Here is a 25,260-nt window from a genome sequence, read left to right as displayed (position 1 = left end):
AACTCCCCCCCCCCCCCCCCAATCAAGTTCAAACCCGCGATTAAAGCCCCAATTTGTCCTTTCACCTAAATGTCCCTCGAAAATGGCCCAAGCGGGAATCAAACTTGCGTCTCCACTAGGGATCTTTTAACCACTATACCAACATCTCAAGACAAAAACAATGACTGTTGTAATAATCTATTTTGTTTATATAAACAAGTTTCTAAGTGTTCCTTTTCACCAGTCTACAGAGTAATAATCGATTTTGTTTATATAAACAAGTTTCTAAGTGTTCCTTTTCACCAGTCTACAGAGACTTTGAAATTCAATCATCGGCCCAGAACAAAATGTTTGATCCATTTTCTATATCATCCTATTTAGTTTTAAGATTAAAAAAATCTTTGGCAAATCAAAACTTATTTCCTTGTCACGTGTGAGCTTGTAGTAGGTACATAATACATTAGGTCTTGAATTGTTGTTCACACACTTGATAGACTTCTTCATCTATAAAAGGAGCTATTCCATACACCTTAAAACTCAAAAGTGGTACCTTCATCATTCACATATGCCCATTCCTGACACATCTTTTAGGTTATTTTGTCTTTCTGTTGTAATCATTTATTTGCTCTTCTAAACTATATTTCTGTTACCAATAATAACTCTAATTTCTATTTGCATAAATTTTTTTTTTTTATGGCAGATGATTCTTTGATTTGGATGTTCTAAGAAGATGCACGAAACGTATCAAGCGTGAGGGGTTTCTGTGCGATTCTTGTCAAGTGAGCAGTCTTTGCGGTTCATCTCTTTTTCGTTGTCTGTTCGACCTTGATTATCTTATATACATATCTGCACCCCTAGTTTTACAGATTATTTTCTTGCTCTAACACAATTTTTTGGTCCCTTTCAATCATATATCCTGATATTCAATTCGATCTATATTTTCATAGAAGTACCGATTAACCAACCTCTAGCTCCCCCGTTTTTTATAACCTAGCTTTGATCTCGTTAGGCATAGTTATAAACTACCAATCTAGTTATATACAAACAAAAAAACGACGAACCAAATAAACAAACGCACCTTATAAGATCCCACTTATAGCATGGTCCGGGAAAAGGTGAGATAAGGACAAACTTTTTCTCTATCACATGACTAGGGTGTAAATGAGTCGAGCCCGAGTTCGAGCTCATTCAACATGCGAGAGCTTAAGTTCAAGCCCGGCTCAATTCGAACTCATTTCTAAAATTCGAGCTCAGCTCGTGACAAGTTTTTCATACTCGAACCCGATCATTTATTTAGTTAATTTATACACATTTATAATTAACATTTTTTATATTTAATCATTGCAAATTTATATATAGTAATAACTATTATATAAATATGTTGTATATAAATAAATTTATGTTAACAAGATAGATAAGTGAAGTTGTGGCTTGGAATCGTATTAAACAAGCTTATTTTTAGAGTCGGGCTTAGGCCTTAGCTCCAATAAACTTGGCTCTGATCGACCTTTTAGCGGGCCCAACTCAAGTAGCTCACGAGCGGTTTAGCTCGTTTAAACCCCTACGCATGACTAACCAACTAATTACAAACAATGACCATTTTTGCAAATCTAGCATATAAGTGTATTATTAGAATAAACTAGCTATAGGTAGCGTTCATTTCACGAAATAAAATGGAATCTTAATTGAATTGGAATGCTGATTTTGTTTCTTATTTTGTTGGTTTCAATAAAAAATTTAATTGGAATTTATCAACATAAAAAAGGAAATCGAGAGTCTAATTTCATCCGGATTACAATTTATTCTGTGAAACAAACACATATAAATTCAAATGAAATTTCAATTTCGACACGAATTCCAATTCTAGTTTTATTAAATTCATGAAACAAACTACCTAAGGTTCGCTACCGAGTTGAGACTTCCATGTGTATAAGACCACCCGTAGTGGGGCGTTTTTTATAAAAAAAAAATCAAAGAAAACGCCTAATCACGCCCATAGCCCATTACGGGGTGGCGTTTTGTGGCGTGTTCCGAGCCAAAAATTGTTTTGGCGTTTTTGTAATCACGCCTTAGCCTGCATTCTCATTTCCATTTTAGCCAATAAGAATATTCCACCTAATTTTTAGTTTAGTTTACTTTTATTTTTTTAAATAATTGGGTAATCATTGATGGGGCATTATTGGGCATTATTCCACTACGCCTATTTGTGAAAAACGCCCGTAATGCCCATTTACTGACTGGGATGACACGTGTCGCACAACGCCCATGAATGGGGGCATTATTCATGTGTACCACTACCCATTACATGTTCTAATAAAGTTACCACTTATGCATGAGATTCCTCATAATTAAAGGTGATCGATACTTCCAAGTATCGAATGATTTATTAGTTACGTCATGAGTGAATGCCAATAAAGTTACCACTTATGCATGATTCCTCATAATTTGTTTAGAAGAAATAATAATGTTGCTAATTTTGTTTGGTAATTTATAGGAAATATCTGTACGGGCTAATATTTTATTAGGCACTTTTTATATACAAATTTTAAACGGTTATAATAGAAGGGATTCCACTATTTCCTCACCTACTGTATCCTCACCTACCCACGTACACCAACAAAGAAAAATAAGCTTTCTTGAATTTTGATAATGACCACTCAATATTTCTATAATATTCACCCTTTCCATTTTCTCTGCACATATTTTAATACGTGTATTAATTTACCATCAACAAATATCCAACATATTATACATACATATATATATTTTTCAGTTTAGTTTGAGTCGGATTTTTTATTAAACAAACGTTACATGTTCGAAATATTTATTTTATTAACAAAAGAGAATTTAATGTACGAAGAAAGGTTTGGTCCACATTTTTTGGATCTCATGTTAAAGCCATCGCTTAGTTAGATCTGACCTCGATATGTTATACCTACTACCACTAAAAGACGATTAATTTCAAAAGAATCCTCATGTATAATATACAGTTTTTGTGGGTTCAAGATTCCTGAACCCCATGGCTATGACTTATGTGGCTTAATAATCACCACCAGTATCATCCACCACCCTCAGGAGGGGATTATCATGGCTCTGTAAAGTTATCAACTATTTTAGTGGTCCTTGATAACTCCGTTGCTAGACTACAAACACATAAAGTATCATGTTGCTAGTTTTAATTGATTTTATGATTATGATAATTTATAGTGCCACATAAAGGTTTTTACTAGATCCACCACCCATCCCTCTTAGCCCTTTGTATACATCTACCTAACACAAACAAAAAGCACTTCTGTATATGGACCATTGTCATATACACTCATATACAGGGGCACACTCTTTTCAAAACCAATTGTACGTTGTAAACTGCGAGAACCGCGTAATATAGATGTCGCTTCGATGGAAACAGTAAATATGAGAAACAGTGTTTTTTTTAAAAAAAAAAATCACCACTCTTGTTTTGAGTTTATCTACTCTCTCCTAATTTTTTTTAAAAGCACAAATATGTGTATATATACATGCATTTATATGTGCATGTAGTGGATATGCATTTGTGCATTTTGTTAAAAGACTAGTGGTACTAAATTTTATTATAAATAAAACCATAAAGATATTGAAATACATATGCATTTTAGTCAATTTATAGGGTTAATGGAGTTCTCAAATACTATTTGCTATGAAAAAAACACCAATATATGTGTGTGTGTAAGTGTAAATTATGTATATCAAGGTGGAACAGACGATGAATGTGAGGTGGTAACAAGCAAAAAGACTGGTTATTTGACAAGAGTATGCATGGAAACCAACACTGATGGTGGGCCGAAAAAGAATAATTAATTGGTGATAGATAAAGAAAGGTTCGGTGGTCCATCTCCATAGATTTGAGGGGGTCACTGCAGAAGATCGATAGAAAAGACACCAATGATCCAATGTGTCGATGATGGCTAGTGGATATTCATGGATACCAAGTTCAAGCAACAGTACTCAAGTTAATAGAAGCATGATATTGAATAATTATGCTTAGTTAGTAAAAAATATATGCTCCATTGTTTTTTTTTTTTTTTAAATTCTTGAGGGGTATTACAATGTTATACATGTACACAAAAAGTTTTTCTTTTTCATCATATTTTTTTAGTGTAGAAAAAGAAAGACGTATATCTACACGTGTTGCATATCTATTTTCTTTTTTCTAATCCATATTTTGATTAAGAAAAGTCTGCCAACTAAATTATATCTTGTCAAGCACATCCTGCGAATGTGATGTAATTTAGATGCATTTGTGCTTTACCATACTAGTTTTTACATTAATTATAACACTTCATGATTTTGAAATAAGACCAGTACATTTCAAGTATAGTGCATACATATACCAAAGTATTTTCACTTTTTTATAGTGAATTTAATTTGTAACATATATTTGCTTTGGTAGAGGCGACTTAACTAATTTAGGGGTCTAAATTGACGTAGAAAACCATCCTTTTTTATAGAAACAGTTCGTGAGTTCGTAACAGCTCCGATTGTAAAGGCATAACAAATCGTCACCCTTCTAATTGTCAGAGTTCGCAAGAAAGAATTTCCGAAACAAGAGAGAAATAGCGAATATAACGATTTAAGATGTAGCCACAATTGGATTTTCAATTAATAACCACGAATCGAAAGAGAAAATGATGTTCGTTGTCGGTCCGGTGTTTAAAAAATAACTACCGTTGGATTTTGGAAACGATTTTTGAGCTTCTTTGTTTGTATTTAGCGCCTACTTCCTCGCAACCATAATGCCATTTCCATCCTAGCTTTTAACAATCCCAAACCAAAACTGAATCCTGTTCATGAAAACTCAAATTGGACTGTAAGTGATTGCTCATTGTTGGGTTATACACACATTAAAAATAGATTTTGGGGCCGACGCCCTTGGCAAGGGCCTAAAATTTTATATATTGAGCAGGCTGGCCAGACCTGTGTGCCTCATTTGTGGTTCGTTTTGGACCGAATACGAAAACGCCATAAAACCCATGGATCTCATACGTTGGATTTACTCACCGAGACATAGGTCTTAAACAAGAGAATTCCATAAACATTGGAGTGGAAACATGTCTAAAACATTAAGAGTAAACATGTCTACACTTTTACCTCCTATTTTCAAAATCTTGTTGCCTTACACCCCGACGTTTCCTGATTGGATCAATCTCTTCTTCTTCTTTCTTTTTTACACCCTCATTTTTAAAAAGGCATGCACAAGTATCCCATTTTTAAGATGTTCAATTTGTAACCCGAGACAAAATTTTAACTTCCCAAGGTCTTTCATTTCAAATTTCTTTTTCAAGTATTCTATCGCTTTATGGAGCTCCTTAGGAGTTCCAATTATATTTATGTCATCAACATATACAACGATTATAACAAATACAAATTTTGATCTTTTTATAAAAATGCATGGATAAACAGAATCATTTTTATAACCTTCTTTCATCAAATATAACTAAGGCGATTGTACCACATACGCCCAAATTGTTTTAGTCCATATAATGATTTGTTTAATATAATTGAAAGATGTTATCGATAACTTGATTTACATGATTCTGGTAGTTTGAATCCTATAGGTAATTTCAGGTAAATCTCAGTATCAAGGGAGCCATATAGGTAGGCTGTCACAACATCCATTAGACGCATATCAAACCCTTCTTGTATTACCAGACTAATAAGATAACAAAAAGTCGTTGCATCCACCACTGAAGAATACATCTCTTCAAAATCAATTCAGGTCTTTGCGAAAATCTTTATGCTACCAATCGTGCCTTGTAGTGTGTAATCTCTTTTTTCGTTACGCTTTTGCGTAAAGACCCACTTATATCCGACAGGCTTTACACCTTTAGGTGTATGTATGGACCACTAGTCTTAAAACTTCTCTTTTATTGAAGGAATCCATACCTTTCTAGACATAATATAATTTATTGAGATCTCTTCGTTTTCGGCTACATGAGGTTCTTCTAGAACCATCATGTATAGTGTATCTTTAGGAGGCTCTTTTCTTGGTGTTATCGCTGGCTCGACTTGAACATCTGCATTTATTTGCTCTTTTTTCTTTGGAGAATTTTCATCTTTATAACCGATTGGTCTACCATGTTTGATGCTTGCATTAGACTCATTTCCACCTTGTGGTTGTCCTTCTTGGACGCTTGTTTTCACTTGAGCATTAGCAGCCGATATATGTTACTTACTCACTCTCTTGGGTCAGTGAGTGTGTCTCTTAATTGATTTGTTAATCTTTGTAAATGAATTATCCTTTGAAATTCTAGTTCACATTGTTTAGTTCTAGGATCAAGATGAGATAATGATAATTCATTCCAAATGATATTATTATTTTTCAGCTGCTTTTCGTCTCCCACTAATGTTGGGAATGTTGATTTAACAAAATGACAATCGCCAAATCGAGCCGTCAATAAATCTCCTGTTAATGGCTCGAATTACTTAATGATCAATGGTGATTCATACCAAACATATATTCCTAACCTCTTTTGAGGTCCTATTTGTGTGCGTTGTGGTGGATCGATAGAAACATATATGGCACAATCGAAAATCCTTAGATGGGAAATATCTGGTTCCTGGCCCAAAATCAATTTTAATGGGGAGGAAGTTTGATAACTCGCTAGCCTGATGCGAATTTGTGTTCATGCATGTAGAATTGCATAACACATGCATATGCTAGTAGTCTTGACTTGATAATCATTGGTCTTCCAACCATTTCAAGTCACTTGATACACTACTAGAAAATAGGGTTTTTGTCATGGATTTTTTGGTCACAAAACGGTAACAATTACCCTGTTGTCACCATTTTGTAACGAAAAATGCGGTGACAAAAACACCCGTGTCAATTGCCCTAATACCACCAAATAGCGACCATTTTTATATTTTGCTACCAGATTTTTGCCACCACAAAAACGGTCAAAGTTATTTGCGACCGCTTCTTATTTGCTACCGTCCGCCATTTTTGCTACCAATATTGCTACCATTTAGCCACCAATATTGCTACCATATAGCCACCGCTTTGATTGAAAATTTGCTACCAAGTTGTGACCGCCTTGTTTGCTACGGTATTTTGCCACGAATTGGTATCAGTTAGCCACAATATTAACACCATTTAGCCACCATTATCATTGAAAATTGTCACCATTCAGCGACTTGCTAAATTATTCCCTACCATTATTTTGCTACCATTTAGTGATTGCTTGAATATTGGTTTTAGATTCAGATTGATTTTCCATTTCTCCCTGCTTCTTTTTTATCAAAATTAAATATCAATAAAACCCCAAAATTTTATAAGAAAACATCTCTGATTCATTTTTTCTATTTCAAAAGCACATAAACATTCTAATAAACATACCGACCAAAACATTAAATAGATAAATGAAACTATCCCAATATGATGAACATCGAAACATTCAAAACCAAGCGTTTATAACCTATCTTTGAATTGTAGCTGTTAATGTAGCCTCACTTTGTGACATCCTATTGAGCATAACATCTTTATCCACCTTATCTTTTTCTTTATGAGCCAACAACCCCGCAATAATTCCATTTAACCTTTCTTTTTCTACGTCCTTTTCCTTAACGAGCTCTTTGATAACTAAGTTCAACTTTTCAATCTACAAAAAACAAATGAATAAAATCAAGAAGTCAGAATAGAATTAACGAAATAATAATGGGTCAAGCTGGTTGCAGAGATAACAGAATTCAATTGTGAGCTACCTTTCAAGTGCAAGAAGCCAAATAGCATGTTAAAATATGTTTACATATTAGCATGTTACAATATGATTACATATAAGAATGAATTCTACCTAATTTCAAAAACAGTTGTTTGTATGAAACAACCCGAAGGTGTAGTCAACTCTATAAGAAATTCCTTTACATTCTCACTAAATTAAACTAACAATAAAAAACAGAAATCACAAACCAACAAACACCATAATAGTGAGAAACCATACAAATGCACACAAACTACTAACGATTCCACTTATGTCAAAGAGTTAACAATTTTGTATACTTTAATAAAATTTAAGTCGAGAAAGGAATAAACATACCTAAGGTTCTTCTCTGCTATGTACACATGGTGACTAACATTGCCTAACCGGTACACTTTTCCAAATATGGTATTAGTTCTGATGTGTGTAAAATGCAACATATAAATTACATCAAATGAGGCATAAAACTAACACTCTTTAAGTACTAATGTTGGAAAAAGTGTGTTTTTGTCTTCCTTTTTTGTTTTCAGGATTAAATGAGCTCAAATTAACAAAAGAAGCAAAAAGACAGCTAAATCTAACACAAATACAAGAAAAGGGACAAGAGTGGATTGCCCGACCCCTCGACAGCATCCTCCCAAGCAAAACAAGGAAGACAGAAGGCTGAACACGCCCCGTGCTCAGCGAGCACGGGGCCATGCCCAAGAAGCAGCAGAAAAGACAAACCTATAGAAGCTTCTATTGCTCACCACGGGTCGTGCCCAGTGAACACGGGGGCGTGCCCAAAGTACTGCAGGCGCATTAATTGTAATTGCGAATTACAATTAATGAAGAGAGATAGTGTCAGACAGGCACGGGGCCGTGCCTAGCGGACACGGGGCCGTGCCCAGGCCTCTGTTCAGCCTATAAATAGGAGTGCTTGGATTCATTGCAACTCATCCCTTGGCACACCACCTCTCTCACACTTCATCCACCACCCACCACCATCACAACACCATCATCCACCACCATCATCCATTGTCCATCATAGAGTGTGTGAGTCGTCTCGGGATCCAAGATTGATCGTAAGAGTCTTGACAATCAAGGCCATGTTTGCCTAAGTCTCTTACATAACTTGGTGAAGACAAGTGTTTAGTATAATACTTTTTATTTTTAATCTTTTGCACTTCTTAATTGGTTTTGTATTAATGACTTTAATAACTAGTTGCTTATGTTAAAGGTGATTCTTCCTTATCGTTTGTCCGTGGTGTCTTGGCATTATTTTACTGTCTATATAAAATAAAAGATTTTCACCATTCATATCTCCACGGTCTATATGGAGGTATGTTGGCTACCTGGTCGGGGGTTAAGGGAACGGTTTGGTAAGGGTCTTGCCCTTGTTCAGCGTTTAGAGGTCCTGCAAGGGACCTGGGTTCTTCAATACCCAAAGGTATTGGATGGCGGGGGTCCAAACTCTTTGACCCCCTCATAAGTTAACTACTATTAATACTATAATCCGGCTATTTAGGACTGTATCCCTGCTGACTCAGACTACTTAGTCGAGGGTAACGTCACCTCCAAAAGATGGGCCTACCATAATTTGCATTAATAACTTAATTAATTATCTTTCAATAATCCAACCCTTTGTGATTGTATCCTTGCTGACTCAAACTACGGGGTTGAGGGTGACGTCGCCTTCAAAAGAGGGGCCTACTACAATAACTAAGATAATCTCTTAAACAAGTGCAAAAGTGCGAAAATAATCAAAGGTTATACTAACACACGAGTCGGATCCAAGTGATTCATCTTGTCTATCTGTTTTTATTTTTATTTTATTTTTCAGCATTTAGTTAGTTTTATTTTCTTAGTTTAAAAATCTTTTTCTAACATTTTGATTTGATTAGACGTTGAGGATAAACCGGTACTAAAAGCTCTTGTGTCCTTGGACGACCTCGGTATCTTACCAACACTATACTACGTCCACGATGGGTGCACTTGCCCATATGTGTGTTTAGTGTTAGTAAATATCGTGTTTTATAAATTTAAAACTTGGCTAAAAAGTGTAAAAAGGGCTTAAAATATATATCTAAAATATATTACACTACACACGCATCAAGTTTTTGGCGCCGTTGCCGGGGACACAAGGATTTTAAGAAAGCTTAAAATCGACGGCCTAATCAGTTTTTCAAAACTTTTCAAAACGCGCGCAAATCTTTCTGCATTTTAGTTTTGTTGCATTTACAGTAGCCTGAACACGGGGCCGTGCTCACTGAACACGCCCCCGTGCTGCATATTTTTAGTTAGATACCCAGATACAGAGTCTGAACACAGGGCCGTGCTCACTGAACACGCTCCCGTGTCCAACGAGACCAGTAACTTTAATTAAAAACGCCCAGATACAGATCCTGAACACGGGGCCGTGTCCACTGAACACAGGGCCGTGTCCAGCCTCTGTTTCCGTCTTTATTTTTGTTTTCTGGTCCCGAGAGTCAGTTGTGGTCTGTTGAGTGATTCTTATGGATCAATACTCAGGAGGCTACAACTACACCTATGAGGAGGATGATTATATGAGAGACTATTGCACTAATTGTGGAAACCCGCACTCGGTACAATATTGTAACATATTTCAACCATCCGCTTCATACAACCATTATGAGGAGCCCAGGTACAAGCCATCGACTTCATACACATCCTATGAAGACCAAAGGTATGAACCTTCTCCCTCATACTCATATTTTGATGAACCAAGGTATGAACCTTCATACTCATACTTTGAAGAGTCAAGATATGAGCCACCACCTTCATACACTTATTATGAGGAATCATGGCGTGAACAACCCACCTCATATGAGTACTATGAAAAACAAAATTATGACCCTTATCCATCATATGCTTACAATGAAGAACAATGGTATGAACCATCTACTTCATATGAGTACTATGAGGAACCAAGGATCGAACAACCGGATTCAAGCCATGAGGATCCCGATCCTTACTCTATCACCGACATAGCCGATAGGATAATAGAAAAACTCAAATTTATCGAAAGATGCATAAAAGAATCTCGCGCAAGGGAAGAGGAGTCCCGCGCAAGAGAAGAATTAAAAAAGGAAGAAACGATAATTGAGGAATTAAAAATGGAAGAATAAATAAGTGAAAACCCGACACATGAGCTAAGCAACGAGAAAGGTGAGGCCGATAACGTTAAAATTCAAGAAGAGTCTAATTTTGAAGAAATTAATCTCTTGTCACCTTCTTTTGAAAATCATTGTTTAGTAACCACTCATGCTACGTTTTTAAAAGAGTTAAACACTAACACTAAAATTGAAGAAATGGTAAGTGTTAAGTTAACTAATGATCAAACTTCACTAGTAAAAGAAGATCCTTTTGAAATTAACATTACACCGGTTCCATGTTTCTTTCAAAATTCATTTATTTGTAATGTCACCATTGATAAAGATCTTTGTGTTAACATAATGCCTAACTACATTTTTGAAAAATTAAGTATTAGTGATTTTTCTCTACTTCAAATACCCATTTTTCTATCTAATCGGAAAATAATAAAATCAATCGGTGTGGTTGAGGATGTTTTGGTTCAAACAAATCAAATGGTTATTCCAACCGACTTTGTCATCCTCGATGATGCTCCTCTAGTCTTGGGAAAACCTTTTGTAAAAACTCATGAAGCTTTGAAAAAACGGAAATTTAATAATCTACCTCTTCAGTTAGGGGCATTCAAAAGGAGCATAGATCTTGAGCGTTCAGTGAAATATCCTTTTGGCAACAATTACCCCCTAATTGAAGATGAAGATGAGCCACCCGATATAAGTGAAGAAGTTGACCACTTTGTTGAAGAAGAGGTCGCCATAGAACAAACCTTTAAAGTTCTTGACCTAGATGAGCCACAAAATAAGGTGTCTTCTAAAGACCCACCCATTGAGCTCAAAGAACTCCCGAAAGGTTTGGAATATGCTTTTCTAGACAAAGATGGTAATTTACCTGTAATTATTTCATCTAAATTAAGTAGCGTAGAAAAAGAAAAATTAATCAATCTTCTTAGAAAACACAAAAATGTGATCGCTTGGAAGCTTGTAGATATCAAAGGAATAAGTCCTTCCATGTGCACGCACAAAATTTTAATGAATGATGACTACAAAACAGTAATAAAACCACAACGTAGAGTAAATCCCAATGTGCAAGAAGTGGTTAAAAATGAGGTCATCAAACTACTTGACGCCGGACTAATCTATCCTATCTCCGATAGTCCATGGGTAAGTCCCGTCCAAGTAGTCCCGAAGAAAGGAGATATGACGGTTATAACTAATGAAAAGAATGAATTAATACCAACAAGAACCGTCACAGGATGGAGAGTTTGTATAGACTATAGACGATTAAATGAAGCAACCAGGAAAGATCACTTTCCTTTGCCCTTCATTGATCAAATGTTAGAACGACTATCCGGTCATAAATTTTACTGTTTCTTGGATGGTTTTTCAGGTTATTTTCAAATTCCAATAGCACCTGAAGACCAAGAAAAGACGACTTTCACATGCCCCTACGGAACTTTTGCTTATCGACGCATTCCGTTCGGTCTATGTAATGCACCTGCAACATTCCAACGTTGTATGGTGGCCATTTTCCATGACATGAAAGAAAAGACAATGGAAGTCTTCATGGACGACTTTTCTATCTTTTGAGATTCATATGACCAATGCCTCGATAACCTCGAACGAATGCTATCCCGATGTGAGGAAACTAACCTCGCCCTTAACTGGGAAAAATGCCATTTCATGGTAACAGAGGGAATAGTACTCGGTCACAAAATCTCAAGCGAAGGAATGGAAGTTGATCGAGCAAAAGTAGACACTATTTCTCGATTACCTCCACCCTCCTCCGTTAGAGCAATCAGAAGTTTCCTAGGGCATGCTGGATTTTATAGAAGGTTTATCAAGGACTTTTCGAAAATTTCAAGACCTCTAACAAAATTACTTGAAAAAGATGCACCTTTCATCTTTGACAAGGATTGCAATCAAGCATTTCTAACCCTCAAGGAAATGCTAGTCAATGCACCTATCATGATAGCCCCTGATTGGAAATTTCCTTTAGAAATCATGTGTGATGCAAGTGACTTTGCTGTTGGAGCAGTCTTGGGACAAAGAACAGAAAAGCATTTCCACCCCATTTATTATGCTAGTAAAACACTTAATAATGCACAAGAAAATTACACAACTACTGAAAAAGAGTTACTAGCCGTGGTATTTGCTTTTGATAAATTCCGTTCTTACCTTGTTCTTTCTAAAACTGTAGTCTATACAGATCATGCAGCTATCCGATACCACTTCAAGAAACAAGACGCAAAACCACGTTTGATCAGATGGATTTTACTCCTCCAAGAATTTGATATTGAAATCAAAGACAAAAGAGGAGCAGAAAACACTGCTGCAGATCATCTTTCACGCTTAGAAGACCCAGCTTTGGAGGCAACTAGGGACGAACAAATCAACGAAAAATTTCCAACAGAATCCTTGGAAATGGTGGAAAGCAGACAAGAACCATGGTATGCCGACTACGCTAATTACTTAGCTAGCGGTATAGTCACGAAAGGATGGCCACATCATCAAAGAAAGAAATTCTTTGCCGATGTAAAGCATTACTTTTGGGAAGACCCTTATCTTTTCAAAATGTGTGCTGATCAACTCATCCGAAGGTGTGTCCATGGTGGCGAAGCACGAAGAATTCTCCGCCATTGTCATGAAGTTCCATATGGAGGACATCATGGTGCCGCTAGTACCGCACGAAAGGTATTTGATTCAGGATTTTATTGGCCAACAATTTACAAAGATCCGCAAGATCTTGTAAAGACATGTGATGCCTGCCAAAGATCAGGTAATATTTCTTCCAAAAACCAACAATTTACAAAGATCCGCAAGATCTTGTAAAGACATGTGATGCCTGCCAAAGATCAGGTAATATTTCTTCCAAAAACGAAATGCGTCAAAACGACATTCTCGTTTGTGAAATTTTTGATGTGTGGGGACTCGATTTCATGGGACCCTTCCCACCGTCAAAAGGAAACAAATATATACTTGTGGCGGTTGATTACTTGTCTAAATGGGCCGAGGCCGAAGCTCTCCCAACAAACGATGGAAGAGTAGTGGTAAAATTTCTGAAAAAATTATTCTCTCGTTTTGGAACACCTAAAGCTTTGATAAGTGATAGAGGTACCCATTTTTGCAATCATCAACTCGAAAAAATCTTAACAAGATATGGGGTCTATCACAGGGTCTCAACAGCATATCACCCTCAAACAAATGGACAAGCCGAAGTGACTAACAGAGGTTTAAAACGAATACTTGAAAAACCGTAGGTTTAAATAAAAAGGAATGGGCTGATAAACTAGATGATGCTTTATGGGCCTTTCGGACTGCTTATAAAACCACTATAGGCACAACCCCATATAAGCTCGTTTATGGAAAAAGTTGTCATTTGCCAGTAGAAATAGCTCACAAAGCCTACTGGGCAATAAAAAATGTAAACCTAGACTTAGAAACTGCAGATAAAAATCGATTTTGTCAAATAAATGAATTAGACGAACTAAGGAATTTTGCATACTCTAACTCTGAAATTTATAAGGAAAGAATGAAAAATTTACACGACAAATATATTAAACCTAATGAATTTCAAGTAGGAGACGAAGTTCTGTTGTTTAATTCTCGACTTCGATTATTTCCGGGTAAACTAAAATCTAGGTGGTCAGGACCTTTTTCCATCACCCATATTTTTCCTCACGGTGTAGTAGAAATTAAAGCTCGAAATGGGATTCCATTCAAAGTCAATGGCCAACGGCTAAAACTCTATCGAGGATCCATTGAGGATGAGGAAGAAGAGATCTTGCTTCAAACGGTCAACGAATAAAAAGCATCCACATCATACCTGGTATGTTACGCACAAGTGAGTATACATCGAAACCGGTAAGTCTTCTAACCATGTTTTCGGAAAAAACGGGCACTCACACGAGCACACATAAAAAAAATTAAAATCTTGCTCGGGACGGGGCCGTGTCCGCTGGACACGGGGCCGTGTCGACGCAACTGTCGGGATAAAACCCTCTTTTTATAACAGTTACATCATTCCACACGCCCCGTTTCCCCAAAAAAGCTCTGGTCCAAGGCGATTTTCGGCAGATTTTCGACGTTACCTCTAGATCTAACAACATCAAGGTATGATTTTATCATCATTAGTAGTTAGATTAGTTACTTGCATGTAGTTAAACATCAAAAATTTGGGGAAAAATCTAGGGTTCTTGAAGTTCATCCGGATCGAACCTCAAATTTTTGAAATAATCTGTTAGTATTAGTTTAGATTAGTGTAATGGGAAGTAAATACACTTATATTGTTGATAGATTTTCCCGATTTCTCACAAAAACCTCAAACCCTTGTTTTTGAACCGAAAAAGATAAAATTGAAGGGGTAAACGGGTTGTTTTGGGAAAAACGGCAATTGAGGTTTCATTTTCGGGGAAAACCGCACCTACTTGGCCAAAAATTTTTAGATTTTCGGGACCGGGTCGAAAAATGAAGTTTTTGAGTAACAGACGCCTGGACACGGGGTCGTGCCCGCTGAACACGGGGCCGTGTCCAGCTAACTGTTTGCAGTTTTTCACCGAAAATCTTATCGTTTCACGCTAACTTTTTGTGTATTCCTGCAGATGGCGAAGTTCACAAGATTCAATGCCACAGAGCTCGATGCTAGGGCTAGATATGAAATACTTCAAACAAGGCCCGAGGAATACCCGAGGCAAGCGTGCACGGACCTATTAACCTTGGTGAACCAGCTCGACCGATTCAACAACCTTGTTACCGGACCACTAAGGGTTGCCTTGACCACTCGACTTCGTTCGGTACATCAATGCACTATGAAATTCTACAGTACTTTCACCTTCACTTCAAGGTGTGACCCGTTTGACAATGAGGGGGTTGCATTTCGATGTGGTGGGACAAGGTACTCGATCTCTATGGCGCAGTTTGGGGCAATAGTGGGACTGTATACGGAAGAAGATTCGGGAAATGAGGAAAACACCGGGGGATTGCGAGATCTGGATGAAAATGAGCGTCAAGCCACATGGGCCCAAATCGGTGGAGGGCACTACAACTCGAGTAGCACAAAGAGTACTAAGCTGAGGGATCCGCTTTATCGCTACATCCATAGGCTCCTCACTTACTCTCTTAGTCAGCGACACGACAGTAGCGGTGTTGTTGGGTTAAAAGATTTGGTAGTCCTTCACTACATCCACAACCGGAGGGCCCTCGATGTTCCATATCTCCTGCTTCAAAACATGCATCTGAACCGTCTTGCTCGTGCACCAACCCCTATCTTCTTTGGGGGATGGGTGTACCGCCTCTTCAAGCACTTCACACACATCCTAGGTCCTTTGAAAGGAGCCCATGGTCGGGACGAGTTGATATACACATTTGCCGCGCCGTGAACCTAATTTATGAGGCGGAAGACGGGTCAGTAAGCTTTCAAAGGATGCAAGGCTATGCATGGAACCCACAGGAGGCCCTAGTCCTTCACGCTCCACCTCCCCACTACCAGTATCAACCCCATGGTGATCCGGGGCAATCCTCCTCCCAAGGAGGCGGTTTTCCTAACCTTCAAAGTTTACATGATCTTTTGCAGGAAAACCTCATGTGCACCAGGAACACCTACAACCTTGCTAACAATACATATCACCGGGTCGGGGCTATTGAGCGAAGCATCACCGATATACAAGACGACATCGGGAACATCCGGGAGTATATGGCGGGTCATGGGGACGGAGGTGATGACAGCGATGAGGATATGGACTAGGAGGTTGGAGGAGGAGGAGGAGCAGGAGCGGGTTGATGGCGAGCCCACAGGTTAAGGTCCCTTTTTATCTATCAAAACAATTTCTGGCCTGCGTGCCGAGTGTTAGACAATATACTTTCCGTAACTCCTTTTTACTTTCTGCTTTATTTTTCTTTTACTTTATGGTTTGGATGATTAACTATGGTAATTTAGGATGTTTGGTATTGCTTGGTATGGTATTTAGTGGTAAAACAAGTACAATTGAGACTTAGAGTGCTAATCATTAGCACTAATAAAGCCAGGACAGGAAAACCGGAAGAAGAAACCTGTTTTTCAGCCTTGCAGACTGTCCACACGGGGTCGTGTCCAGCCGACATGCCCCCGTGCCCATCGCCCAGACCTACTGTTTGGCAAATTTCAGCAGATTTTTGGTCAGACACGGGGTCGTGCCCAGCGAACACGCCCCCGTGTTCAACTTCTGTAAGTTCTCGTTACTGGCACCTGAACACGGGGCCGTGTCTACTCAACACGGAGCCGTGTCGAGACTGCCAGTAACATAAAAATTTTGTTTTTAACACCATTTTGCACATTCAATCAACCTAAAAATTTATTTTTGGGACACATTGAGGACAATGTGTAATTTAAGTGTGGGGGGATGCTAAAACCTTGAATTTTGCAAGTCCTAATAACAAGCCTTACACAAAACTCTATTGGAACTGCTAATCACCCCAAAAATTTTCATTTTTTTTACTTGTCTAAGTTTAAGTTGGGAATTCTAAGACTAACAAGGTTATATTTTTATAAGTTTACAACCGATAGCGTCGTCATAAAAAGAACCAACATAAGAAAATTATGAAACGGCATGACAAGCTTAGTTAAAATTCGATTATATATACTTGATCACATAAAAACCCATTCCCACAAAAGTGAGTTTTGAGCCTTTATTGAGCATACAAATATACATCTTTGCGTTAAATGCTCATTTTTCGTTTCTTGTGTGAATAGCCGCTTGGTTCTTACGACTCTAGAACTTGCCACAACAATTCATTCCCGGTCCTTACCAACTTAAACCCAAGTAAGTAAATGATGGAGGCATTAGGACTAACCCTTTTTCTTTCAACACCATTATTTTTATTTTTCTTTTCACCTACCCAAAAATTCCCCCTAGTTAGCCCCTTTGAGCCTAAACCTTTTCATTTCTTAACCCAAAACCCTTATTACTCACCAAAAACCCTTTTTATTTTTACCTTTTATTTTAGTAACAAGCTCGGTTTTCGTGTGACTATATATATATATATATATATATATATTACAATGAAGTTAGAAATAAACAAACAAAGCTCCTCAAACAAAAGCTTGTTTGAATAAATACTTCATTGAAAATAAAAAGTCACAAAAACAAAATGTTTTACGAAAACCGACACTTTTTACGACTTTCGCCCTTTTCTACTAACCACTAACCCAACCACCCACCTTTAGCCCAAGCCTAACCCTTCACCCAAAAAGTCCTCTTGATATTTACAAAGGTATAAAGTTAAAAAGGAGGAGGACTGATTGCTTGGCAAGCTTATGGTAGGAATAAGTTCCATGCCGCTCTCGAGTGATTCACTAAAAATACACCTTCGGCCGAGTGTGAGTGATTTCTCCCGTGAGGTATGTGAACTTGTATGTAAATTGAATTTTAGAAAGGTATGTTATGCCTTAATAAATGATTTACCTTATGAAAAGTTTTTAATAAATCATGACGAATAGGATTGTAAATAAGTAAAAATAAAACCTAAACAATCTTGGAAAATCCCGACACTCTATGACAAGCCCAAAACCTTCTCTTCTACCCATTCCATTTGGGAGTGTAAGACACATATTAAAGAGTTTTGCTTGAGGAAAAGCAAAAGTTCAAGTGTGGGGATATTTGATGTGTGTAAAATGCAACATATAAATTACATCAAATGAGGCATAAAACTAACCCTTTTTAAGTACTAATGTTGAAAAAGTGTGTTTTTGTCTTCCTTTTTTGTTTTCAGGATTAAATGAGCTCAAATTAACAAAAGAAGCAAAAAGACAGCTAAATCTAACACAAATACAAGAAAAGGGACAAGAGTGGATTGCCCGACCCCTCGACAGCATCCTCCCAAGCAAAACAAGGAAGACAGAAGGCTGAACACGCCCCGTGCTCAGCGAGCACGGGGCCGTGCCCAAGAAGCAGCACAAAAGACAAACCTGTAGAAGCTTCTATTGCTCACCACGAGGTCGTGCCCAGTGAACACGGGGGCGTGACCAAAGTATTGTAGGCGCATTAATTGTAATTGCGAATTACAATTAATGAAGAGAGATAGTGTCAGACAGGCATGGGGACGTGCCCAGCGGACACGGGGCCTTGCCAAGGCCTCTGTTCAGCCTATAAATAGGAGTGCTTGGATTCATTGCAACTCATCCCTTGGCACACCACCTCTCTCACACTTTATCCACCACCCACCACCATCACAACACCATCATCCACCACCATCACAACACCATCATCCACCACCATCACAACACCATCATCCACCACCATCATCCATTGTCCATCATAGAGTGTGTGAGTCGTCTCGGGATCCAAGATTGATCCTAAGAATCTTGACAATCAAAACAAGGAAGACAGAAGGCTGAACACGCCCCGTGCTCAGCGAGCATGGGGCCGTGCCCAAAGTACTGCAGGCGCATTAATTGTAATTGCGAATTACAATTAATGAAGAGAGATAGTGTCAGACAGGCATGGGGCCGTGCCCAGCGGACACGGGGCCGTGCCCAGGCCTCTGTTCAGCCTATAAATAGGAGTGCTTGGATTCATTGCAACTCATCCCTTGGCACACCACCTCTCTCACACTTCATCCACCACCCACCACCATCACAACACCATCATCCACCACCATCACAACACCATCATCCACCACCATCATCCATTGTCCATCATAGAGTGTGTGAGTCGTCTCGGGATCCAAGATTGATCGTAAGAGTCTTGACAATCAAGGCCAAGTTTGCCTAAGTCTCTTACATCACTTGGTGAAGACAAGTGTTTAGTATAATACTTTTTATTTTTAATCTTTTGCACTTCTTAATTGGTTTTGTATTAATGACTTTAATAACTAGTTGCTTATGTTGAAGGTGATTCTTCCTTATCGTTTGTCCGTGGTGTCTCTGCATTATTTTACTGTCTATATAAAATAAAAGATTTTCACCATTCATATCTCCACGGTCTATATGGAGGTATGTTGGCTACCTGGTCGGGGGTTAAGGGAACGGTTTGGTAAGGGTCTTGCCCTTGTTCAGCGTTTAGAGGTCCTGCAAGGGACCTGGGTCAAACTCTTTGACCCCCTCTTAAGTTAACTACTATTAATACTATAATCCGGCTATTTAGGACTGTATCCCTGCTGACTCAGACTACTTAGTCGAGGGTAACGTCACCTCCAAAAGATGGGCCTACCATAATTTGCATTAATAACTTAATTAATTATCTTTCAATAATCCAACCCTTTAGGATTGTATCCTTGCTGACTCAAACTACTGGGTTGAGGGTAACGTCGCCTTCAAAAGAGGGGCCTACTACAATAACTAAGATAATCTCTTAAACAAGTGCAAAAGTGCGAAAATAATCAAAGGTTATACTAACACACGAGTCGGATCCAAGTGATTCATCTTGTCTATCTGTTTTTATTTTTATTTTATTTTTCAGCATTTAGTTAGTTTTATTTTCTTAGTTTAAAAATCTTTTTCTAACATTTTGATTTGATTAGACGTTGAGGATAAACCGGTACTAAAAGCTCTTGTGTCCTTGGACGACCTCGGTATCTTACCAACACTATATTACGTCCATGATGGGTGCACTTGCCCATATGTGTGTTTAGTGTTAGTAAATATCGTGTTTTATAAATTTAAAACTTGGCTAAAAAGTGTAAAAAGGGCTTAAAATATATATCTAAAATATATTACACTACACACGCATCAGTTCTGAATTGTGATAATTTACAGATAAAATCAGTCATCAGGGAAATAAAATGCGATCATATATAACTCGTTCTACAAATCACACAAATTCAATTCAAACAAAAAAAAAACAAATGTAATAAAACTCATGATAAAAGATTCAATTTCACAAATTCGTGATAAAAAACGAAAAAAACTGAATAAAAGTAGATCTAAAACTTTACCTACAAGGTGAAATTTCTTGGATTTTCTGCATGAAGGAGAAGGATGATAATTTTATAGAGGTAACAAAAGCCTGAGTAGAAACAAGTTTTGGTCAATAGAGCTCAATAAAAACAAAGTCAAGACTCGAATAACTTTACATATTTTTTTAAAAAACTTGAATAAGTTAAAATATTAACTTTACATCATTTTTTTTAAAAACTTGAATAAGTTAAACATATTGAACTTGAATAACTTAAACATTTTAAAACATGAATAGAACCAACATATGGAGAAACGACATGACATTTATCCATCAACATGCTCACATAAACCTAATACCTAGATCTCAAATTTCCAACCTACTTTACATAACTTTAGCAACATGTGATCATTTAAGATTGAATTACAATGGTTAATCCATAGCAAATAGGGGCGGCAATTTTTGACACGACCCGACACCTGACCTGGACCTGACACAAAAAAAAAGGTTTCGGTCAAGTTCAGGTTGACCCATATTAAAAATAGATCGGGTTCGGGCTGGCCGTTTAAGTATTTAAAAAAAAAACTTTAATTTTTTTTTGTTTTATCCGTTTTCCATTAACATGGTTAGTTATAATAATGTTAGTTTTGACACACCATATTATTTACTTGTCCGTCACACTCATACACACCACTAAATACATTATTGCTAACCTGCTTACAACGGACAACCCAACAACCCGCTTATAACTTATCAACATGTATGACTTATTGAAAAAATGGGTTAAATGGGTCGTGTTTGGGTTGACCCAAATTTATGTGTGTGCAGGTTCGAGTTAAAATCTTTGACACAAATAATAATATGGGTTTGTTTCGGGTTGCAAATTTCAACCCGTCAACCCACCAACCCGACATGATTAACTCCCCTAATAACAGTAATTCTAATATTTAAAACTTTACCGTACAGTACAGACTAAGAAACCAAATTGTGTGTCACCGGTTGGTCAGTTCAGTTTGTTAGTAAATGGTTCTAAAAGGTTCGGTTCTCAAAACATTATGTACAGAACCAAAATTGAGTTTGGTTGTTCAGCTCCACAAAATTAAAGTTATGTACAGTCCTGTGGTGATACTTGAAACAAGATCCAAATGAACTAGGATATCAATCAATCAATAAGACAAGAAACCCAAACACATATATTACAAGCAGAGTGTTTCAAACTTGATCAAATTAAAGAGGGAAAATCTAAGAAAAGCCTTGAGATGAACACACAAATCCATTTAAAGGAAAAAAAGAGCATGAATTCCAAAGTTTGCGTGGGAAAAACAGAATTGACAATTGGGTCTCATGGGTTTCTATGGGTGTTGTTGGGTTCTACCCGGAACCAAACCTAAATTTATTATGGGAAATTTTTAGAACCAAGAACTGCACCTGCATTGATACACATGTTCAGATCATGTTGATGTAGCTGTGGCCAAACAACATCATTACTTTCCAAAACATAACTATAAAACAATTTTGTTCCAAAACAAAACTCTAAAATAATCGACATTCCAGTACTATGACCAAACAAAATCACAACTTGAATTTAGGAAGAAAAGCATAATAATTTTCTTACTATAGACTCGTAGATGATTAAATCCACATCGGTTGATATAGAAGAAAAGAATTCCATCATGGAGACAAGGCAATTGCAATTAATTAGGGTTCTATGATCTTAACTGAAATTAGCTTATTAGAGTGGACGACAATTTTTTTTGGGTAAAGGGTTGGACGACAATTGAAATTAATTATTAGAAACTAAATGCAAAGGATTAAAAAGTCTTGAGAACAATAATCATACCTTGTGTAGATCATTGTGTTCTGGTGTATAGGGGCGAACGACAGTGAATATGTTTCTTGGAGTAAAATTGAATTGAAACCCTAATTAGTGGAGAGGCACTCAAGATAAAAATAAACCCGCTCAAATTGCTCAAATTTCATCGGTCGCTGATACGGTGGCAATTCAACCACTCCTTTTATTTTCAGATGGTATTTTATAAATTATTTTTTTCCTCACGTATTTGCAACCAGAAATAAACGGTCACAAAATTTTTGACCACTTAGCCACCATGCAACAACAAATACGCTTATTTCTCACTGTAGTGGAAAATTCGTGGCTAAATTTGCTACGGTTTTTTTCGGTGACAAATTTTGGTGACAATTGCCCAGTTTTCTAGTAGTGATAAGCAATTCAGCAAGTCCATTTTGTGTATGTACATGTGGTACAGGATGCTCTACACATATGCTAATAGACATGTAGTAATCATTAAATGTTTGGGATGTAAATTCATTAGCATTGTCCAACCAAATTTTCTTAATGGGGTAATCTGGAAAATGTGTTCTTAACCTTATTAACAGAGCAAGTAGTTGTGCAAATGTCATATTACGACTTGCTAGTAAACACACATGTGACCATCTAGTTGATGCATCAATTAAGACTATAAAGTATCTAATGGTCCACTAGAAGGGTGTATAGGCCCACATATATCCCCATGTATTCTTCCCAAAACAACTTAGGGATTCATTCCCCACTTTAACTGGTGATGGGCGAGTGATTAACTTCCCTTACGAGCATGCAACACATGTAATGTCCTTAGACCGAAGAATCTTCTGGTTCTTCAAAGAATGGCCACATGAGTTCTGTATAATTTTTCGCATCATTATTGATCTTGGATGGCCTAACTGGTCATGCCAAATTATAAATTTTTCTCGGTCCATATAACTTCTGGTTTATTACTGCATTTGATTCAACAGCGCTAATTTTAGTACAGTACAAACCAGAGGCAAGTGCGGGTAACTTCTCTAATACATGCTTTTTACCCGAAATCATATTTGTAATTTGAAGGTACTCATCATGTCCCTCACATGTAGTTTCAATATTATATCCATTTAGACGAATATCTTTAAAGCTTATTAGAATTCTTTGAGATAGTGGGGAAAATAACGCATCGTTAATTTTAAGCGGAGTTCCACTTTGTAGAACTACATAAGCTTCTCTAAAGCCTTCAATTAATTTTGATTTACTAGATATAGTACCAACGCTTGCCTCTTTCATCACTAAACTAGAAAAATAATTCATTTTCTTTAAAATTGTATGTGTAGTAGCACTGTCTATTAGACATACATTTTCACCATTAATAGGAAGGTTATTTGGACACTCCATATGCTTCAAAAGAAATACAAAGTTTCATAAATAAAATTCTAATATGGTTCATAACAAATCCCATAAACTGCCCAAAAAAACTTCAAAAACATAATGCTCAAAAAGCTTCAAAACAGAACAAAATTCCAAACGAAATGTCTTAAAAGGAAACAACATAATGTAAAATATAATCATTCATGTGCAAGGAAAATTCCAAGCATCCAACTAGTTTGTATCAGCCATGATATTACTAGAATCCAAATTAGTTTGCTCGATAAGAAAATTATCATAATCCAGATTAGTTGCATTAGTATGGTCTTTATGACCATGGGAACATCAACATTTCCATCTTCATATGTGAAATTTGTCTCGATTTCTTTTTCGTTTGTGTTTTATTGATTGTTTGTAAAGCTCTGCTAAGTGTTTGGGTGTACGACATGTACAAGCCCAGTGGTTGTTACTTCCACATTGATAGCATGTATTCGATGGGGTTCCGCTTTTCTTTTTATCCTTTTCATCATTGGATTTCTTTTCATTACCATTCAAATTCTAGTGGGTTCCTCTATTTTTAAATTGAACACTATAATAATTCCCCCAACCATATCCACGTCCACATCCAGGATCAAGATCACGACCACGACCACATTGATAGCCACGCCTACGTCCATGACTTCCACTTTGGCTATTATGTGTTGCCGCATCATTACTAGGAATGAGGTTTTTCATTAGGAGTTCATTATTTCGCTCGACCATAAGCCAACATGATATCAAGTCATTGTATTTGGTGAATACCCTTTAATGATATTGTTGCTGCATGACAATGTTTGAGGCGTGAAAGGTGCAGAATGTTTTTTTTTTCCAACATCTCTTTATTAGTAATATTTTCACCACATAGAATCAATTGTGACGTGTTTCTAAACATTGCTGAGTTATACTCACTTATAGACCTAAAGTCTTGCAAACTTAAATTGAGCCATTCATAACGAGCTCTTGGTAATATTACCATTTTCCGGTGGTCATACCTTTCTTTCAAATTCGTCCACAAGACGAGTGCATCTTTGATAATGAGATATTATTTTTTAATGACTCGTGAAAATGTGAATTGTATACTAGAAAACATAATATTCTGGGCGTTTCAATATTAAATTTTGTGCGTTTTATCACTTAAAACAGCCCAAAATATTACTTTTGCTTAGAGTAAATTACAAGTTTTGTCCTTTATGTTTGTACCAAATTGCATGCGGTGTCCTTTACCTTTAAATTTGACGAATTTTGTCCTTAACGTTTCAAAATCCTGCACGTTATGTCCCTTAGGCTAAACTCAGTTAGACTTTTTGATAAAGTATGGTCATGTGCCTTGCACATGATGGCATTTTTTGTCATTGCACCTTTCCAGAGGCTATTTTGTAAAA

The 25,260-nt window shown here is 37.1% G+C and overlaps 2 long non-coding RNA genes across 2 annotated transcripts; one reads left to right on the top strand and one right to left on the bottom strand.

The window, feature by feature from the left end:
- The first annotated feature begins 218 nt into the window (after positions 1-218).
- Positions 219-4,165, top strand: LOC110941485. Its single transcript, XR_002594119.2, has 2 exons — positions 219-570; positions 680-4,165. It is a non-coding gene; the product is annotated as an uncharacterized LOC110941485 (long non-coding RNA).
- Positions 4,166-7,354: 3,189 nt separating this feature from the next.
- Positions 7,355-22,650, bottom strand: LOC110939247. The gene is made up of 4 exons (XR_002592104.2): positions 22,508-22,650; positions 20,708-20,778; positions 8,052-8,129; positions 7,355-7,616 (listed from the first exon to the last, which is right to left on the bottom strand). It is a non-coding gene; the product is annotated as an uncharacterized LOC110939247 (long non-coding RNA).
- Positions 22,651-25,260: the final 2,610 nt, after the last annotated feature.

Source organism: Helianthus annuus, chromosome 12 (assembly GCF_002127325.2).
Source record: "Helianthus annuus cultivar XRQ/B chromosome 12, HanXRQr2.0-SUNRISE, whole genome shotgun sequence".
Classification (NCBI taxonomy): domain Eukaryota; kingdom Viridiplantae; phylum Streptophyta; class Magnoliopsida; order Asterales; family Asteraceae; genus Helianthus; species Helianthus annuus.
The sequence above is the reverse complement of the archived record's forward strand: the minus strand, read 5'-3'. Positions and strand labels throughout refer to the sequence as shown.